Source organism: Balaenoptera acutorostrata, chromosome X, assembly GCF_949987535.1.
Source record: "Balaenoptera acutorostrata chromosome X, mBalAcu1.1, whole genome shotgun sequence".
Taxonomy (NCBI): domain Eukaryota; kingdom Metazoa; phylum Chordata; class Mammalia; order Artiodactyla; family Balaenopteridae; genus Balaenoptera; species Balaenoptera acutorostrata.
Window position 1 is genome coordinate 60,483,834 of NC_080085.1, and position 22,060 is coordinate 60,505,893.

At 39.0% G+C, this 22,060-nt stretch overlaps 1 protein-coding gene across 4 annotated transcripts in view; it reads left to right on the plus strand.

Moving 5' to 3' along the window:
- The window catches only part of EDA (ectodysplasin A), a 354,958-nt gene that overhangs the window by 305,115 nt on the left and 27,783 nt on the right, over nt 1-22,060 (plus strand). The window lies entirely within an intron of this gene.

The following is a 22,060-nucleotide window of genomic DNA, read 5'->3' on the forward strand; positions in this document are numbered from 1 at the left end:
ACTCATTGGAGGGACAGGAAACACTTTGTATAGGAATGGATTTCATATTTTAAAGCTCCCTAATATAATGCTGATGTGATATCTGCCTTTGTGTGATTTTTATCATATTGCCACCACTGGATGTTTGTTTCTTATTGAACTATCATTTTTTCCCTCCTTTGAACCCAATATCTATTGCTTTACAAGATTGTTACAAAGAAAGTTGTAACAAGTGGCAAAAATGAAAGATTTGGCATCAAATAACCCGAGTTTGAGTCTTGATTCTGCCTTTGACTGTGGGATACTAGACAAGTGATCTTCTCTTCCTTGAGTTTCTATTGTATTCCTTGTAAAATGGACATACTGCCACCCACCCACAGTTAATGGAAAGATTAAGTCAAAAAATAATTGCAAATTCACTGTGTAAAATGATATGGAAAGGGGGTGGCACTTTTCTTACTCATCTGCTGTTCTCTGTAATCATTTCTGTTCTTGTCATCTCTGTACCATGAGCACCCCACTAGATGACCCTATTGTACCAACCCTAAAGCTCTTGTTCTTGAATTCTAATCCTTGGACTGGTGCCAGGCTGACTACATAAGAATCACCTAGGGCTTGCTTTTGAAATACAGATTCCCTCGCTCTACCCCCAGATTTTATTGAGTAGATCTGAGCTGAGGCCCAGATTTTTTAAACTCTGTATTTCTAAAATTCTCTCCAGACAATTCTTCAGACACAGCCAGTTATGAGACCCACTTTGTCTGAAACACTTAGCACCATACCTTGCATATGGCAGACAGTCAGAAAATGGTTATTAAATTAAAGAAATTCTGGAAAAGAGAAATCCATATGACTAAAAAGAAGTTGGATCTTAGAAAGAGAGGAGAAAGGAGCTAGAGTATATGACACCAAAGAAAGGGAGACATTTCATGGCTGTTTTCTATTCCACGGTGAGTTATTTTGAAGACTCAGACAAGTTGCTCTCCATTTGTGGAATGAACTAAACAATAGACAATATGCGTAAATGATAGCAAGAGCAACTTCCATTATATACCAGGAAGAATTTCTTGACCCTGGGTGGGATTCAGGGTTAAAGCAGATTACAGCAACATGTTGCAAACTAGCCATCCATAATGTTTCAAACTCCTACCCCTCCTAGGTCAAAGCGGACCTAGCCACATGATCTCTTAACATTCCCTTCCACTTCTGTGATTCCAGCTACATCATGAGTCCTTACAAGCAAAGTAAATTAAACTAGCAAGTATTGCCTTTTAAATGCTAGTGATTTTTTTTTTAAGCTTATACTGAGCTCTCATTTTACCAGAGTGAATTTAACAAATTATTTTTTTTAATTAATTTATTTATTTATTTTTGGCTGTGTTGGGTCTTCGTTTCTGTACGAGGGCTTTCTCCAGTTGCGGCAAGTGGGGGCCACTCTTCATCGCAGTGCATGGGCCTCCCACTGTCACGGCCTCTCTTGTTGCGGAGCACAGGCTCCAGACGCGCAGGCTCAGCAATTGTGGCTCACGGGCCCAGTTGCTCCGCGGCATGTGGGATCTTCCCAGACCAGGGCTCGAACCCATGTCCCCTGCACTGGCAGGCAGACTCTCAACCACTGCACCACCAGGGAATGCTAGTGATTTTAAGAGTTTTCTCTGAAAAGTCTTAGTCAATAGGAACATAAGACTATGAATAACACCAAAATATTTAGCTGTCTATTGAAACTTCTTCACAGTATCAAATAAAATGGGAACCGATGCAACTGGACCAGAGCTTGGTTAAGTAGGTAACAGATTTATTGGACTTGCTCATTTTTAAAATTAAGGTTATAAACAACACATGTCAAAAATCTTATAAAACTGCTCTGGAAATCATCTTCCTGGAAAGCTAAAATCCCTGCTAATGTTCTGAATTTGCTTTTCAGAACTGAAAGATGACATCGTATACATCTGCAGCACTGTTTGAAACAATGCTTCTTTGAAACAGAGCTTACTCTGTGTGGGTGTGCATTCAGTAGCAACCCCAAAGTTTCAAACACCTGGTCTCTTCCCAGAATGTAATCCAGCCAATCCCTTGAGAGAAGACAGCTTTCCTATTTACAAATACAGGTGGTGTTGCTATGAGTTACAGTTTTCTGGAAGTTTTCATACATAGTTCATGATTTTAAAGCAAAAGGAAATCATATGAGAGTGAAATCACCAGATCTTCGGTCTATCCTGAAGGCTAGAGACTTGAGGAGAATCTCAATTGGCTCTTTTTATTTTTGCTGTCACATATGTAAGTCTCCTGTTGAATCTCTCTGGTCCACTGTTCCCTCTAATGAAGTCATGTTCTGTGCTCAGGGTAGTAATATCCTCAGAAGCAGATGTCTCCCATAAAGCATGACCTCATTCATTGGAATGGGAAGAGCCAGCAGTAGACTGCTGGGGTAAAATGGAGGGAAGGGCTTTGTTTAAAAATAGTTTTCTTAAATAATGTGTTCAACTTTTTATGAATTTCTATAAAAAGGCAAATCTAATTTGTTACTGTTTTTTGTTAGACTCATTCCTCAAATACAGAAGGGGCAACCACTAGGCCAGAAGGAACAGAGTCCTTACAGAGCATAGACACTTCCATCCAGTTGTTTGTTATAGTGTGACAGATTTGGGTATAAAAGGGTGAAATTTGGGCTTTTCCAGATGCTAAATCTAGGCTCTGTATCAGACCCCACTGAATCACAGCCTAGATTTCAACAAGCATTTTATAACAGCCCTGGAGCTCAGAGGAAATAAACTTAAGTGCTCAAGGAAAGTTACTGACCCAGATGCTCTCAGCAAATTAGGCAAGTGGGAACATTGCTAGAGAAGGAAAGGGTAGAGGAAAAGAGTGGACCAGTTAGAAAGATGCAGTTTGAAGCAATCCAAACTTGCTCAGGAGAATGGGCTTTCCACGTTATTCCTGTTCCAGTTGTAGGGCAGTTCCTGAGCACTGACTTCTCAAATTATTAGGAATAATTGAAATTTATGACACCCTATAACCAGGCCTTTCAGTCACAGCCCACATGTTCTAGTGTGCTCTTTGCTTCTGTTTGTGTCTATGCAGAAAGTGAGCATCCTAAGTAAAGAAGCTACAAAGAGCTAATTTCCTAGACAAAAGGCAAAGATCTTTCCACAAACAGGATCACAAGGAAATATAAGGTACTTATCATCAGAGCTCAGCATCTGTAATTTGTAAGTTTAATCACTACATTCCCATAAGAAGTCTGTTTCACGGGAGCTTCAAGATGGTGGAAGAGTAAGACGTGGAGATCACCTTCCTCCCCACAAATACATCAGAAATACATCTACATGTGGAACAACTCCTACAGAACACCTATTGAATGCTGGCAGAAGACCTCAGACCTCCCAAAAGGCAAGAAACTCCCCACGTACCTGGGTAGGGCAAAAGAAGAAAAGAAGAAACAGAGACAAAACAACAGGGAAAGGACCTGCACCAATGGGAGGAAGCTGCGAAGGAGGAAAAGTTTCCACACACTAGGAAGCCCCTTTGTGGGCCAAGATGGGGGGAGTAGATGGGCAGGAAGCTTCGGAGCCATGGAGTAGAGCACAGCAACAGGGGTGCAGAGGGCAAAGTGGAGAAATTCCCACACAGAGGATCGGTGCCGACCAGCACTCACCAGCCCGAGAAGTTTGTCTGCTCACCCGCCAAGATGGGTGGCGGCTGGGAGCTGAGGCTCGGGCTTTGGAGGTCGGATCCCAGGGAGAGGACTGGGGTTGGCTGCGTGAACACAGCTTGAAGGGGCTAGTGTGCCACAGCTAGCCAGGAGGGAGTCCGGGAAAAAGTCTGGAGCTGCTGAAGAGGCAAGAGACGTTTTCTTGCCTCTTTGTTTCCTGGTGCACGAGGAGATGGGATTAAGAGCACCGCTTAAAGGAGCTCCAGAGATGGGCACGAGCCGCAGCTATCAACACGGACCCAGAGACAGGCATGAAATGCTAAGGCTGCTGCTGCAGCCACCAAGAAGCCTGTGTGCAAGCACAGGTCACCATGCACACCTCCCCTCCCGGGATCCTGTGCAGCCCTCCACTGCCAGGGTCCCATGATCCAGGGAAAACTTCCCCGGGAGGACACATGGCGCCTCAGGCTGGTGCAAAGTCATGCCAGCCTCTGCCGCCGCAGGTTTGCCCCACACTCCGTACCCCTCCCTCCCCACGGCCTCAGTGAGCCAGAGGCCCCAAATCAGCTGCTCCTTTAACCCCGTCCTCTCTGAGCAAAGAACAGGAGCCCTCAGGCGACCTACACACAGAGGCGGATCCAAATACAAAGCTGAACCCCAGGAGCTATGCGAACAAAGAAGAGAAAGAGAAATTCTCCCAGCAGCCTCAGTAGCAGTGGATTAAATCTCCACAATCAACTTGATGTACCCTGCATCTGTGGAATACCTGAATAGACAACGAATCATCCCAAATTGAGGAGGTGGACTTTGGGGGCAATGATATTTTTTTTTCCCTTTTTCTCTTTTTGTGAGTGTGTGTGTGTATGCTTCTGTGTGTGATATTGTCTGTATAGCTTTGCTTTTACCATTTGTCCTGGGGTTCTCTCTGTCCTTTTTTTTTTTTTTTTTTTTTTGGTATAGTTTTTAGCACTTGTTATCATTGGTGGATTTGTTTTTTTGGTTTGGTTGCCTCTTCTTTCTTTTTTAATTTTTCCATTACTTTTATTAAAAAATTTTAATAATTATTTTTTATTTTTCATTTTAATAACTATTTTATTTTACTTTATTTTATTTTATTGTATCTTCTTCTTTCTTTCTCTTTTTTCTCCCTTTTATTCTGAGCCGTGTGGATGACAGGCTCTTGGTGCTCCAGCCAGGCGTCAGGGCTGTGCCTCTGAGGTGGGAGAGCCAAGTTCAGGACACTAGTCCACAAGAGACCACCCAGCTCCTTGTAATATCAAATGGCGAAAATCTCCCAGAGATCTCCATCTCAACGCCAAGACCCAGCTCCACTCAACGACCAGCAAGCTACAGTGCTGGACACCCTATGCCAAACATATAACAAGAGAGGAACACAACCCCATCCATTAGCAGAGAGGCTGCCTAAAATCATAATAAGGCCACAGACACCCCAAAACACACCACCAGACGTGGACCTGCCCACCAGAAAGACAAGATCCAGCCTCATGCACCAGAACACAACTACTAGTCCCCTCCACCAGGAAGCCTACACAACCAAGTGAACCAATCTTAGCCACTGGGGACAGACACCAAAAACAATGGAAACCAAGAACCTGCAGCCTGCAAAAAGGAGACCCCAAACACAATAAGTTAAGCAAAATGAGAAGAAAGAGAAACAGCAGATGAAGGAGCAGGGCAAAAACCCACCAGACCTAACAAATGAAGAGGAAATAGGCAGTCTACCTGCAAAAGAATTCAGAATAATGATAGTAAAGGTGATCCAAAATCTTGGAAATAGAATGGAGAAAATACAAGAAACGTTTAACAAGGACCTACAAGAACTAAAGAGCAAACAAACAGTGATGAACAACACAGTAAATGAAATTAAAAATACTCTAGAAGGAATCAATAGCAGAATAACTGAGGCAGAAGAATGGATAAGTGACCTGGAAGATAAAATAGTGGAAATAACTACTGCAGAGCAGAATAAAGAAAAAAGAATGAAAAGAATTGAGGACAGTCTCAGAGACTTCTGGGAAAACACTAAATGCACCAACATTTGAATTATAGGGATCCCAGAAGAAGAAGAGAAAAAGAAAGGGACTGAGAAAGTATTTGAAGAGATTATAGTTGAAAACTTCCCTAATATCAGAAAGGAAATAGTTAATCAAGTCCAGGATGCACAGAGAGTCCCATACAGGATAAATCCAAGGAGAAACACGCCAAGGCACATATTAATCAAACTATCAAAAATTAAATACAAAGAAAAAAATACAAAGAAAAAATATTAAAAGCAGCAAGGGAAAAACAACAAATAACACACAAGGGAATCCCCATAAGGTTCACAGCAGATCTTTCAGCAGAAACTCTGCAAGCCAAAAGGGAGTGGCAGGACATATTTAAAGTGATGAAGAAGAACAAGCTACAACCATGATTACTGTACCCAGCAAGGATCTCATTCAGATTTGCTGGAGAAATTAAAACCTTTACAGACAAGCAAAAGCTAAGAGAATTCAGCACCACCAAACCAGCTTTACAACAAATGCTAAAGGAACTTCTCTAGGCAGGAAACACAAGAGAAGGAAAAGACCTACAATAACCAACCCAAAACAGTTAAGATAATGGTAATAGGAACATACATACCGATAATTACCTTAAATGTAAATGAATTAAATGCTCCAACCAAAAGACATAGACTGGGTGAATGGATACAAAAACAAGACCCGTATATATGCTGTCTACAAGAGACCCACCTCAAACCTAGGGACACATACAGACTGAAAGTGAGAGGATGGAAAAAGATATTCCATGCAAATGGAAATCAAAAGAAAACTGGAGTAGCAAATCTCATAACAGACAAAATAGACTTTAAAATAAAGGCTATCACAAGAGACAAGTAAGGACACTACCTAATGATCAAGGGATCAATCCAAGAAGAAGACATAAAAATTGTAAATATTTATGCACCCAACATAAGAGCACCTCAATACATAAGGCAAATGCTAACAGCCATAAGAAGGGAAATTGACAGTAACACGATCATAGTAGGGGACTTTAATACCCCACTTTCACCAATGGACAGATCATACAAAATGAAAATAAATAAGGAAACACAAGCTTTAAATGATACATTAAACAAGAAAGACTTAATTGATATTTATAGGACATTCCATCCAAAAACAACAGAATACACATTCTTCTCAAGTGCTCATGGAACATTCTCCAGGTTAGATCATATCTTGGGTCACAAATCAAGCCTTCATAAATTTAGGAAAATTGAAATCATATCAAGTATCTTTTCTGAACACAATGCTATGAGACTAGATATCAATTACAGGAAGAAATCTGTAAAAAATACAAACAAACACATGGAGGCTCAACAATACACTACTAAATAACCAAGAGATCACTGAACAAATCAAAGAGGAAATCAAAAAATACCTAGAAACAAATGACAATGACAACATGATGACCCAAAACCTATGGGATGCAGCAAAAGCAGTTCTAAGAGGGAAGTTTATAACAATACAATCCTACCTTAAGAAACAAGAAACGTCTCAAATAAACAACCTAACCTTACACCTAAAGCAATTAGAGAAAGAAGAACAAAAAAACCCCAAAGTTAGCAGAAGGAAAAAAATCGCAAAGATCAGATCAGAAATAAATGAAAAAGACATGAAGGAAACGAAAGCAAGGATCAATAAAACTAAAAGCTGGTTCTTTGAGAAGATAAACTAAATTGATAAACCATTAGCCAGAGTCATCAAGAAAAAAAGGGAGAAGACTCAAATCAATAGAATTAGAAATGAAAAAGGAGAAGTAACCACTGACACTGCAGAAATACAAAGGATCATGAGAGATTGCTACAAGCAGCTCTATGCCAATAAAATGGACAACCTGGAAGAAATGGACAAATTCTTAGAAATGCACAACCTTCCAAGATGGAACCAGGAAGACATAGAAAATATAAACAGGCCAATCACAAGCACTGAAATTGAAACTGTGATTAAAAATTTTCCAACAAACAAAAGCCCAGGACCGGATGGCTTCACAGGCGAATTCTATCAAACGTTTAGAGAAGAGCTAACACCTATCCTTCTCAAACTCCTCCAAAATATAGCAGAGGGAGGAACACTCCCAAACTCATTCTACGAGGCCACCATCACCCTGATACCAAAACCAGACAAAGATGTCACAAAGAAAGAAAACTATAGGCCAATATCACTGATGAATATACATGCAAAAATCCTCAGCAAAATACTAGCAAAGAGAAACCAACAGCACATTAAAAGGATCATACACCATGATCAAGTGGGGTTTATCCCAGGAATGCAAGGATTCTTCAATATACGCAAATCAATTAATGTGATACACCATAGTAACAAACTGAAGGAGAAAAACCATATGATCATCTCAATAGATGCAGAGAAGTCTTTCGACAAAACTCAACACCTATTTATGATAAAAACCCTCCAGAAAGTAGGCATAGAGGGAACTTTCCTCAACATAATAAAGGCCATATATGACAAACCCACAGCCAACATCATGCTCAATGGTGAAAAACTGAAACCATTTCCCCTAAGATCAGGAACAAGACAAGGTTGCCCACTCTCACCACTATTATTCAACATAGTTTTGGAAGTTTTTGCCACAGCAATCAGAGAAGAAAAAGAAATAAAAGGAATCCAAATCTGAAAAGAAGAAGTAAAGCTGTCACTGTTTGCAGATGACATGATACTATTCATAGAGAATCCTAAAGATGCCACCAGAAAACTACTAGAGCTAATCAATGAATTTCATAAAGTAGCAGGATACAAATGTAATGCACAGAAATCTCTTGCATTCCTATACACTAATGATGAAAAATCTGAAAGTGAATATAAGAAAACACTCCCATTTACCACTGCAACAAAGAGAATAAAATACCTAGGAATAAACCTACCTAAGGAGACAAAAGACCTGTATGCAGAAAATTATAAGACACTTATGAAAGAAATTAAAGATAATACAAATAGATGGAGAGACATACCATGTTCTTGGATTGGAAGAATCAACATTGTGAAAATGACTCTACTACCCAAAGCAATATACAGATTCAATGCAATCCCTATCAAACTACCACTGGCATTTTTCACAGAACTAGAACAAAAAAATCTCACAATTTGTATGGAAAAACAAAAGACCCAGAATAGCCAAAGCAATCTTCAGAAAGAAAAACGGAGCTAGAGGAATCAGGCCTCCTGACTTCAGACTATACTACAAAGCTACAGTAATCAAGACAGTATGGTACTGGCACAAAAACAGAAATATAGATCAATGGAACAGGATAGAAAGCCCAGAGATAGACCCATGCACATATGGTCACCTTATCTTTGATAAAGGATGCAAGAATATACAGTGGAGAAAAGACAGCCTCTTCAAAACGTGGTGCTGGGAAAACTGGACAGCTACATGTAAAAGAATGAAATTATAAAACTCCCTAACACCATACACAAAAATAAACTCAAAATGGATTAAAGACCTAAATATAAGGCCAGACACTATAAAACTCTTAGAGGAAAACATAGGCAGAACACTCTATGACATAAATCACAGCAAGATCCTTTGTGACCCACATCCTAGAGAAATGAAATAAAAACAAAAATAAACAAATGGGACCTAATGAAACTTCAAAGCTTTTGCACAGCAAAGGAAACCATAAACAAGACCAAAAGACAACCCTCAGAATGGGAGAAAATATTTGCAAATGAAGCAACTGACAAAGGATTAATCTCCAAAATTTACAAGCAGCTCATGCAGCTCAACATCATAAAAACAAACAACCCAATCCAAAAATGGGCAGAAGACCTAAATAGACATTTCTCCAAAGAAAATATACAGATTGCCAACAAGCACATGAAAGAATGCTCAACATCATTAATCATTAGAGAAATGCAAATCAAAACTACAATGAGATATCATCTCACACCGGTCAGAATGGCCATAATCAAAAAATCTACAAGCAATAAATGCTGGAGAGGGTGTGGAGAAAAGGGAACCCTCTTGCACTGTTGGTGGGAATGTAAATTGATACAGCCACTATGGAGAACAGTATGGAGTTTCCTTAAAAAACTAAAAATAGAACTACCATACGCCCCAGCAACCCCACTACTGGGCATATACCCAGAGAAAACCATAATTCAAAAAGAATCATTTGCCAAAATGTTCATTGCAGCTCTATTTACAATTGCCAGGACATGGAAGCAACCTAAATGTTGATCAACAGATGAATGGATAAAGAAGATGTGGCACATATATACAATGGAATATTACTCAGCCATAAAAGGAAACGAAATTGGGTTATTTGTAGTGAGGTGGATCGACCTAGAGTCTGTCATATAGAGCGAAGTAAGTCAGAAAGAGGAAAACAAATACCATATGCTGACACATATATATGGAATCTAAAAAAAAGAAGAAAAATAATGGTTGTGAAGAACTTAGGGGCAAGACGGGAATAAAGATGCAGACCTTCTAGAGAATGGACTTGAGGATATGGGGAGGGGGAAGGGTAAGCTGGGACAAAGTGAGAGTGGCATGGACATATATACACTACCAAACGTAAAATAGATAGCTAGTGGGAAGCAGCCGCATAGCACAGGGAGATCAGCTCGGTGCTTTGTGACCACCTCACAGGGTGGGATAGGGAGGGTGGGAGGGAGGGAGATGCAAGAGGTGAGAGATATGGGGACATATGTATATGTATAAATGATTTACTTTGTTATAAAGCAGAAAGTAACACCCCCTTGTAAAGCAATTATACTCCAATAAAGATGTTTAAAAAGAAAAAGAATAGAATCCTTTCCAAAAAAAAAGTGTGTTTCAGTTACAGTTGTGCGTTAAAAAGTGAAGGCATGCCAGTAATTCTGTAAATATGAATTGATGGTGATACATACTGAAATTAAATTTATTTCTCCAACTCCTACATTAGTCGTCTTTGCTGGCAACTAGCCCTCCTCCAAAGATCAATTTAAGCTCATCTCTACCATAAAGAAAACCTTCCCAGAGAAAACCTCCCAGACTTCATTTCTCATGCTCCTTGAGCCCATCCATCTCCTTCCTCCTTCCACATATCTCTCATCCTTCCCTCTAGAGGCAATGACATTGGTACCTGAAATGAAAATACACAGAAAACAGGTAAGAAGAGATCAATGGACTTTTTCCTAAGTTAGTGTGGTGGGGTAAACTGTTACCAAAAAACTGAGACTATATATCAGTTGTCCCTCCAGGAAGTGCTACAAACCAGGAGTAGCTGTAAATGTTTTAAATGAAAGCTATTGTACATTTTTTTCCACCACGGAGAAAAACCACCCAATGACATCCTAGGGAAAAAAAGGAATTAGGCCCAAATCAAGATATTATAGAACTGATACTTCCCTTGCTCTATAAACCTGCAAAGTAAGCAAAGAGAAGGAATACTTCTCAATACAGTTAATGAAATTGGTATAACCTTGATAACAAACCCTTCCAAAAAGCAGCACCAAAAAGAAAACTAAAGATGTCTCACATAAAAAATCCTAAATAAACTACTACCAAATCAAACCCTGCAAAATAGTTAAAGTATAACATGTCATGACCAAGTAGGGTTTGTCTTAGGAAAGAAAAGATGGTTCAATAATAGGAAATCTCTTAATATCACATTACATCATTGGCTCAAAGGATATGTTATATGATCAGTTCAGATAGATTTGATAAAAATTTAACACCATTTTCTGATAATCCTTAGTAAACTAGGAATAAAATAAAATAAAAGGATATTATTTAATACGATAAAGAATTTCTTGTGCTTTATAAGAAATAGCATAGTACTTACTGGTAAATATATTAGAGACTTTCCTGCCAAAATCAAATCAAATCAAAGATGCTCATTATAGCTGCTGATGTTCAACATTATTCTTTTTTTTAATTCTTTTTTAAAAATTAATTAATTTATGTATTTGGCCAAACCACACAGCTTTGGGATCTTAGTTCCCCAACTAGGGATTGAACCCGGGCCCCCTGCAGTAGAAGCATGGAATCCTAACCACTGGACCGCCAGGGAATTCCCTTCAACATTACTCTTGAAGTGGTAGCCAATGCAATGAGGCAATAAACTGAAATAAGAAGTGTTGGGCTTCCCTGATGGTGCAGTGGTTGAGAATCTGCCTGCTAATGCAGGGGACATGGGTTCGAGCCCTGGTCTGGGAGGATCCTGCATGCCGCGGAGCAACTGGGCCCTTGAACCACAAATACTGAGCCTGCGCATCTGGAGCCTGTTCTCCGCAACAAGAGAGGCCACGATGGTGAGAAGCCCGCGCACCGCGATGAAGAGTGGCCCCCGCTTGCCGCAACTAGAGGAAGCCCTCGTGCAGAAACAAAGCCCCAACACAGCCCAAAAAAATAAATAAATAAATAAATAATAATTAAAGGTGCTAATAATTTTTTAAAAAGGGGAAAAAAAGAACTGTTAACTATTGAGCAATTATACAACCTATCATTATTTTTACAGATATGATTCTATAGCTAGAAAACCCAAGATAGTTGATCAAAAAGATAAGACAAATAAGAGAGATCACCAAGGTGGCCAGGTCTTATATTGTCTGTTTCATGTAGCACAAATATAGTGTTAAACATCTTGTGTTCAAACAACATTTATGAGTTGAATATAATTGAAAGAATTAACTGAAAAGAAAAGAAATTTCTACAGGAAGCTAAATCCTTCAAGACCATTTCAGAATGTCGCTGTGCCTTAGGATTTTCACTCTGAACACTAATTTTTTTAGATTAAAGTCTTGGTTATTTGAGCTTTCTGTTTGCTTGGTTTGGGGATGAATTAAATTTATATGCTTATGAAATTTTGCAACGAACTTATATTTATTGTGTGCCTAAAGAATATCTTGTACATGTTATTTATGTTATCTTTTATAATCCTTAAAACTCTCTAAGGTAAGTAGTAGTATCCCCATTTAACAAATGAGGGTGCACTCAGAGAGATGAAGCAACTTTCTCTGTGTCATTACAGCACTTAGTAAGTGGTGGAGCTGGGGCTTGAATGTAATTCTGTGGCTTACAATAATGTATCCAATATCCCTGCAAAGGAAAATGTATTTCCTGGAATAAAGTTCTGCAGAATACAATGTGTAGAACATGGCATGCACAATTGGGGTGGCAATACTGAAAATAGAAAAGCAAGCTCACATTTTCCATGTTGAAGGATAACCTCAGGTGAAGCCAGGTAGGTATACCCTTTTTGGGAAAAAAATAAAATTGAATTGGCTCTTCCTAAATTAAAGTATTGAGCAGCACTTCCATCCTAGGGCAGGTACTAATGTAAATGACCAGAGAGTGCACACAAACTGAGCATTGGAAGTTCCCAGTTTGTCCTGTTATAAGAAGAATCCAATGTGACTCAGGTTGAGCCTTGTCTCTGATTAAAGGGACACTATATGCACAGCAGGACAGCATCTAGCCATCTCGGACTATTCTGGGACCCAGTCAAGAGCCATATTGCATATGTGTGGTTCTCAATGTAACTGCTATGTGTGGTTTGGCTGTTCAGCTGTCATGGCTGCACTCCTCCCCAGTGAAAGGGAACCAGAGGACCACCCGCCCACCCTTAGCAAGGCTGACAAAATTACTTCTGGGGATAGCACATGGCACCAGCCATCTGGGCCCATTGATGGGGTTGACCTGCCCACAGGAGGATAGGGTAGCTCTGATGATTTATGTCATGCCCCCAGATCAGATTCTCTCTCATTCCTCTGCTTTGCCCAACAAAAAGGTTAGGATGATAAATTGTCAGTGTAACCTTTAACACATTTAATGAATTAACACATCTCAACTGCTAAAGCAATCCATATGATTCATGTGCATACTGCATACAACCATTTCTTGCATTTTCTTAGCACCTCACACTTTCAAAAATTTGATTTTCTTTCTATCTCATTTATCCCCAGAGCTGAAGGTTGAATGCCCCAGATTTCAAGCCCAAGTGAAGAGGAGAATGGTGCTACCGTTAACAGAAATGAAGGAAGTGGCACTCAGGGCTTTACCTAGAGCACTGGTTCTCAAGCTTGGCCACACATTAGAATCACCCCAGGCACTTTTAAAAATTCTCATGTCCATGTCCAGCTCCAAACCAGTTGCATCAGAATCTCTAGGGGTGGGGTCCAGGCACTGAGAGTTTTTGAAGTTTCCCAGGTGATTTCAATGTACAGCCAGATTTGAGAACCACTAACTTAGAAGATGAGTTCAATCTGAAGCATGTGAGTTCCAAGAAACAGGAATGTGTTCAAGGGGCAATGTCACAATGGTAGTTGAAGACATGGGCTGTGATTTAGGAAGTATGATTCTCCATAAGTGTTGAAGCCCTGAAAATAAATATACTCATGAGAGAGTATATAAGTAGAGAAAAGCAAGAGCCTGAAGGCTAACCTTTGCTATTCATAGTAAGATTTCTCTGTTAACCTAGTTTAAAAATTTTTTTTAAGCCACGTGGTTTCAAAATGAAAAAGACATACTTGAGTAATAGCGGCCTTTGTGGAAGGAATTGTGCATGTATCTAAAGGGAACTAAGGGTGTAATGCATTTGGACATTAAAAAAACCTTTAATTGAAGCTCTGCAGCAAAGGTTATCATGCTTTAAGTTGTGTCACCATGCACTGTGCAATTAGAGGGACCATCCTATGAAGAGGGCTTGAATGCAGGGATAAAGGGTAATGACAAACACACATCTTACTTGGTTGGGAAGCATAAACAGTAGAGTTTCTATAATAGCCATTTCTGGTTTCATTTAACATTTTTATATATGGTCTGAATGAGAGTTTGCAGTAATATGTCTAAGTTCTTAGATGATGAATCATTTAGTCCAAACACCCATTCAAAGCTCTGCTACTTACTGGCTGTGTGACCCCTGACAAGTTACTTAACCTCTCCTGTCCTGTTTCCTCGGCTCTAAAATAATGAAATCGGACATAAACGTCTCAGCTAGAAATTCTATAGCTTAGCTTAACTCAGCTCCCCTCTCTGTGTCTACAAAGAAAACAACACATAATCAAGTTCTTTAGTTGATTAGAGCAATGTTAGAGCGTGACGATTATGGGGTCAAGGATCAGAGAAAGCAATTGTTAGAATTATTCACTATACAGAGTTCATTGTAACCAGATTGGCAAAGCACTGTTTCTGCCAGCCATCTGCTGGATCATAAAAATAGCTTTGTTATACAGGACCATACTTTATAATTGGATTTAACCTGTATCACAGATTTCTTCAACAATAAATTTATAAATCTCTTATACAGCATTTTAGAGCTGAGGTTCACAGGATTTTAGAGTAAGAGGTCTCCTAGTCCATACCTATATTTGGCAGAAGGAGAGAGAAATGCAGACAGGTGAAGTGCTTTGCCCAATGTCAGACAGCAAATAAGTCATAGAGCTATATCTCCAGGCAACTAGTCCAGTTCTCTTCTTACACTCAGTTCCCAAAGCAATCAGAAATATAGCCATTTGTGTCCTCAGGCCCGACCTATTTTGAAGCTGTTTTGGCACGCCTGTCAGGCACAGATGTGTCTTGATAATAATGGTGATGAGAAATGAATGTGATGATTATAGCTGCTATTTCTTGAGTACCTATACGTTCCAGGCATTGTGCTAAGTACTGTGCATTATCTCACTTAATCCTGCTGACATTTCTTTTGAGGTAGATATTATTGTCCCAATTTTCATAAATGAAAAAATTCAAAGAATTGAAGTAACTTGCCCAAGATCGCACAGGTATTGAATATTAGAACTAGAATTCCAGCCCAGTTCTGAAAGAATAACAAAGCTCAAGCTCTTTCCACAATCTTAGTATTTACCGAAGAGTATAATCCAGAACATTAATTCAACAAGAGATAGATAGGTCTTTTTCGAAAAACGTTCTCTGGCCAAATAGGTTTGGGAAATGCTGCATTTCATATTCCGCTCTGGAGAGTCACATTTCTCGTTCGTGTATTGAAAGATTTGAGAAGTCTTCAGTGAAGAAATCTGTTTATTTTTCCTTAACCCTATTTTTTCCCAAACTCTTTTTGATCAAAGCATCCTTTTCCTGAGGACATCTGTTAATATCACACAGGACCCTGGTACTGTCTGGAACATAGTGTAAAAACACTGCACTAGACGACACAATCCATTCCATTCATCTTTACAATCCTCCTTACAGACTGCTGCTCTTAGGCCTGGCGTTTTCATCCTAACCGCGAAAGTGACCAAAGACTTGATGTCGCAAAATATTTCTTCAGCAAAAACATACGTTTGTCACTTTGGGAACATCTCTGGTGACATGAAGGAATCTATACTTCATGGAACTTTGAGAGACCATTGGGCGTCTAAAATGTCAGCAGTTAGTGCGACTGTTTTAGTGTTGCCTGAATCACAGTAATATTTTGATATTCTTGACAATATTTTTGAGTCTTTCCCAAACCAAACCAGAACTGAGCCAGAAAAGTTTCACAGCTGATCATAACTTAACTCATGGAGTCAATTGCTTTGTGGAGCCTGAGGCCTCAAGCATGAGTCCCTGCTGCAAAGGCTAGAGAGGAAATCCTTGGATGAAGAATGCAAGCCTTCTCACATCGGAAATACTTTAGAGATTGGGATGTGATGGGGTGGGGTGGGAATCAACTTGCACAGCCCTACCTTTTCTTGCCTTTTTATCATGCTTAGAGCAGATGTTGGAACTGTAATCTGGGCTCTGAACATGGGCATTCCATGTGGTGCTCATTCAAAATTCTCACTCTTCTTTGAAGCTAATGGCTTCCATCTTCTTCAAATGTATTGAACTTGCCACATGTATTTGTGCATTCTGTCTGTTTACAATTCTTATGGTGTGAGATAGAACATGAAGTAAACTATGAAGGTTATAAGATTTGAAGATACAGAATATGTTGAAGGTTGTTTTTCTTTTTTCTTTTTCTTAATAAAAATTTCCAATCCTCATCTGCCAGCCATTGTCCTTACTTTCCTCCTTATTGCTTATCACTGAAGAAATCTTGGCTATGTCCAGTTTTCTGGTGTAGCTCTCTATATAAAGGGAGGGAATCATGAAAGTGGGGAGCCTACTACCTATATAACCAAAGAACAAATGAAATTAAATTAACGTTTATTGAGTACCTACTATGAGCACATCACTTTCACTTATTTAGTCTGCAAGACAACTCTGTAAATTGACTGGCAATTTTTGATGCTGTTATTGGTATTCTTAGCATGACTGATTCAGTAGAAAGTACAATGAACTTGGAGTCAGAAGAATCTTTGTCCACTTCCTTCAGTCGTTCATTTATTCATTCAACAAACATTGTACTGAGCACTTACTATAAAAGATATGCTTTAGGTGCTGGAGATACAGAGATGAATAAGGCATAGCCCTTGCCCTCAAGGAGTTAAAAATTTAGTAAATTGAACAATCACATAATCAGAAAATTATAATTTGATAGGTGCAATAGTTTATTAGGGGAACACAAAGGAATTGTGGCCTGAGCTGAGTCTTAAAGAATGAGTAGGCACTGAGAAAAAGATGGACTGAAGACGGGCACTTCAGGCAGAGGGTATGGCATGAAGGAAGGTACAGAGGCAAGAGGTGTATGGAAGAGGGTGGGGAGGGGGCATAGTGGATACAGAGCCAGGGCTTTGAGGTCTATGTTGAACTATATGCAGTTCAGTGTTGCTTTTAAACTGGTGGATGTTTTATAAATTTATTTTCGTAGTTAATAGACTATGTTTTAGAGAAGTTTTAGGTTTATAGGAAAATAGAGCAGAAATAGTCCCCATATACTCTCTCTCCCCCAACCCTTTGCAACCACTTATCTTTTTACTGTGTCCACAGTTTTGCCTTTTCCAGAATGTCACACAGTTGGAATCATGCAGTATGTAGCCTTTTCAGACTGGCCTCTTTCACTTAGCAATATGCATTTAAAGTTCCTCCATGTCTTTGTGTGGTTTGATAGCTTATTTCTTTTGATTGCTGAATAATATTCCATTGTATGATGGACCACAGTTTGTTTATCCATTCACCTATTGAATGATATTTTAATTGCTTCCCATTTTTGGCAATCATGAATAAAGCTGCTATAAACATTCATGTGCAGGTTTTTGTTTGAATATAAGTTTTCAACAAATTTGGGCAAACCTAGGAGTGTGATTACTGGGTTGTGTGGTAAGACTATTTTTAGCTTTGTAAGAAACTGCCAAACTTTCTTTCAATGTGCCTATACTATTTTGCATTCCCACTCGCAATGAATGAGAGTTCCTGTTGCCCTGCATCCTTGCCTGCAGTTAGTATTGTCAGTATTTCAGATTTTAGCGATTGTAGTAGGTGTGCAGTGCTAGCTCATGCTTAATTTGCATTTCCCTAATGACATATGATGTTGAGCATCATAGGCTTATTTGTAATCTATATATCTTCTTTGGTGAGGTGTCTGTTTCAATCTTTTGCCCATTTCTTAATTGGATTATTTGTTTTCTAATTGTTGAGCTTTAAGTGTTCTTTTTTTTTTTTTTAATAGAAAGTCTTTATTTATTTATTTATTTATTTATTTATTTATGGCTGTGTTGGGTCTTCGTTTCTGTACGAGGGCTTTCTCTAGTTGTGGCAAGTGGGGGCCATCTCTTCATCGCGGTGCGCGGGCTTCTCACTATCACAGCCTCTCTTGTTGCGGAGCACAGGCTCCAGACGCGCAGGCTCAGTAATTGTGGCTCACGGGCCCAGTTGCTCTGTGGTATGTGGGATCTTCCCAGACCAGGGCTCGAACCCGTGTGCCCTGCATTGGCAGGCAGATTCTCAACCACTGCGCCACCAGGGAAGCCCTAAGTGTTCTTTTTATATACTGGATACCAGTCCTTTACCAGATATGTGTTTTGCAAATACTCTCTCCCAGTCTGTGGTTTGTGTTTTGATTAACTTAACAGTGTCTTTCTCAGAACAGAAGTTTTTAATTTTAATGAAGTCCAGGTTTAACAGTTTTTTTCTTTCATGGATTGTGCTTTGGGAGCTCTACCTGAAAATCCACTGCCAAACCCAGGGTCAGGTAAATTTTTTTCATATGTTATTTTCTAGGAGGTTTTCTGTTTTCTTCTGTTTTGTTTTGTTTTGTTTCAGAATAAGGAACTTTGGCCTTTTAATTCCTTTTGAGAGTTTCTGTAGTTGACTACTTTTTTCCTGCTATGCCATTCACTTGGAATCTGTATTACCTCAACTCCTCAGAGAGAAAAAGGACGGGGAGTCCTCATTTAGAAAACATTTCCTAATTTTACATTTTAAAAGTCAATATTTAAAAAGAAAAACCTTCTTCAACCCCCAACCCCTAAGCCCATCATGAATAATCTGGTTTAATACAAGTTAAGTCTATAAATAAATGTGTTCTTTTTCCTCAGAAATCACTTAAACAACTTTACAAGAATTACTGTTTTAATAAAATTAGAAATGAAAAAGGACAAGTTAAAACAGACACCGCAGAAATACAAAGCATCCTGAGAGACTACTACAAGCAACTCTATGCCCATAAAATGGACAACCTGAAAGAAATGGACAAATTCTTAGAAAGGTATAACCTTCCAAGACTGAACCAGGAAGAAATAGAAAATATGAACAGACCAATCACAAGTAATGGAATTGAAACTGTGATTAAAAATCTTCGAACAAACAAAAGTCCAGGACCAGATGGCTTCACAGGTGAATTCTATCAAACATTTAGAGAAGAGATGCAATCTTTGGGACTTCCCTGGTGGCGCAGTGGTTAAGAATCTGCCTGCTAAAGAAGGGGACATGGGTTCGAGCCCTGGTTCAGGAAGATCCCACATGCCGCGGAGCAACTAAGCCCGTACACCACAACTACTGAGCCTGCGCTCTAGAGCCCACGAGCCGCACCTACTGAGCCCATGTGCCACAACTACTGAAGCCCACATGCCTAGAGCCTGTGCTCCACAACAAGAGAAGCCACCCCAATGAGAAGCCCGCGCACCACAGCGAAGAGCAGCTCCCGCTTGTTTCAACTAGAGAAAGCCCACAAGCAGAAATGAAGACCCAATGCAGCCAAAAATAAATAAATAAAAATAAATAAATCTATATATAAAAAAAAACATTTAGAGAAGAGCTAACACCCATCCTTCTCAAACCCTTCCAAAAAATTGCAGAGGAAGGAAAACTACCAAACTCATTCTGTGAGACCACCATCACCCTGATACCAAAACCAGACAAAGATACTACAAAAAAAGAAAATTACAGACCAATATCACTGATGAATATAGATGCAAAAATCCTCAACAAAATACTAGCAAACAGAAACCAACAACACATTAAAAGGATCATACACCATGATCAAGTGGGATTTATCTCAGAGATACAAGGATTCTTCAATATATGCAAACACGGTGATACATTGTATTAACAAATTGAAGAATAAAAACCATATGATCATCTCAATAGATGCAGAAAAAGCTTTTGACAAAATTCAACACCCATTTATGATTAAAAACTCTCCAGAAAGCGGGCATAGAGGGAACCTACCTCAACATAATAAAGGCCATATATGACAAACCCACAGCAAACATCATTCTCAATGGTGAAAAACTGAAAGCATTTCCTCTAAGATCAGGAATAAGGCAAGGACGTCCACTCTCACCACTATTATTCAACATAGTTTTGGAAGTCCTAGCCACGGCAATCAGAGAAGAGAAAGAAATAAAAGGAATACAAATTGTAAAAGAAGAAGTAAAACTGTTGCTGTTTGCAGATGACATGATACTATACATAGAGAATCCTAAAGATGCCACCAGAAAACTACTAGAGGTAATCAATGAATTTGATAAAGTTGCAGGATACAAAATTAATGCACAGAAATCTCTTGCATTCCTATACACTAATGATAAAAAATCTGAAAGAGAAATTAAGGAAACACTCCCATTTACCATTGCAATAGAAAAAATAAAATACCTAGGAATAAACCTATCTAGGGAGACAAAAGACCTGTATGCAGAAAACTATAAGACACTGATGAAAGAAATTAAAGATGATACAAACAGATGGAGAGATATACCATGTTCCTGTATTGGAAGAATCAATATTGTGAAAATGACTATACTACCCAAAGCAATCTACAGATTCAATGCAATCCCTATCAAATTACCAATGGCATTTTTTACAGAACTAGAACAAAAAATCTTAAAATTTGTATGGAAACACAAAAAACCCCAAATAGCCAAAGCAATCTTGAGGGGAAAAAACAGAGCTGGAGGAATCAGACTCCCTGACTTCAGATCATACTACAAAACTACAGTAATCAAGACAATATGGTACTGGCACAAAAACAGAAATATAGATCAATGGAACAGGATAGAAAGCCCAGAGATAAACCCACGCACCTATGGTCAACTAATCTATGGCAAAGGAGGCAAGGATATACAATGGAGAAAAGACAGTCTCTTCAATAAGCGGTGCTGGGAAAACTGGACAGCTACATGTAAAAGAATGAAATTAGAACACTCCCTAACATCATACACAAAAGTAAAGTCAAAATGGATTAGAGACTTAAATGTAAGACCAGGCACTATAAAACTCTTAGAGGAAAACATAGGAAGAACACTCTGACATAAATCACAGCAAGATCTTTTTTGATCCACCTCCTAGAGTAATGGAAATAAACACAAAAATAAACAAATGGGACCTAATGAAATTTAAAAGCTTTTGCACAGCAAAAGAAATCATAAACAAGATGAAAAGACAACCCTCAGAATGGGAGAAAATATTTGCAAACGAATCATTGGACAAAGGATTAATCTCCAGAATATATAAACAGCTCACGCAGCTCAATATTAAAAAAACAAACAACCCAATCCAAAAATGGGCAGAAGACCTAAATAGACATTTCTCCAAAGAAGACATACAGATGGCCAAGAAGCACATGAAAAGCTGCTCAACATCACTAATTATTAGAGCAATGCAAATCAAAACTACAATGAGGTATCACCTCACACCAGTTAGAATGGGCATCATCAGAAAATCTACAAACAAATGCTGCAGAGGGTGTGGAGAAAAGGGAACCCTCTTGTACTGTTGGTGGGAATGTAAATTGATACAGCCACTATGGAGAACAGTATGGAGGTTCCTTAAAAAACTAAAAATAGATTTACCATATGCCCCAGCAATCCCACTATTGGGCATATACCCAGAGAAAACCACAATTCAAAAAGGCATATGCACCCCAATGTTCATTGCAGCACTATTTACAATAGCCAGGTCGTGGAAGAAACCTAAATGCCCAGTGACAGATGAATGGATAAAGAAGATGTGGTACATATATACAATGGAATATTACTCAACCATAAAAAGGAATGAAATTGGGTCATTTGTAGAGACGTGGATGCATCTAGAGACTCTCATACA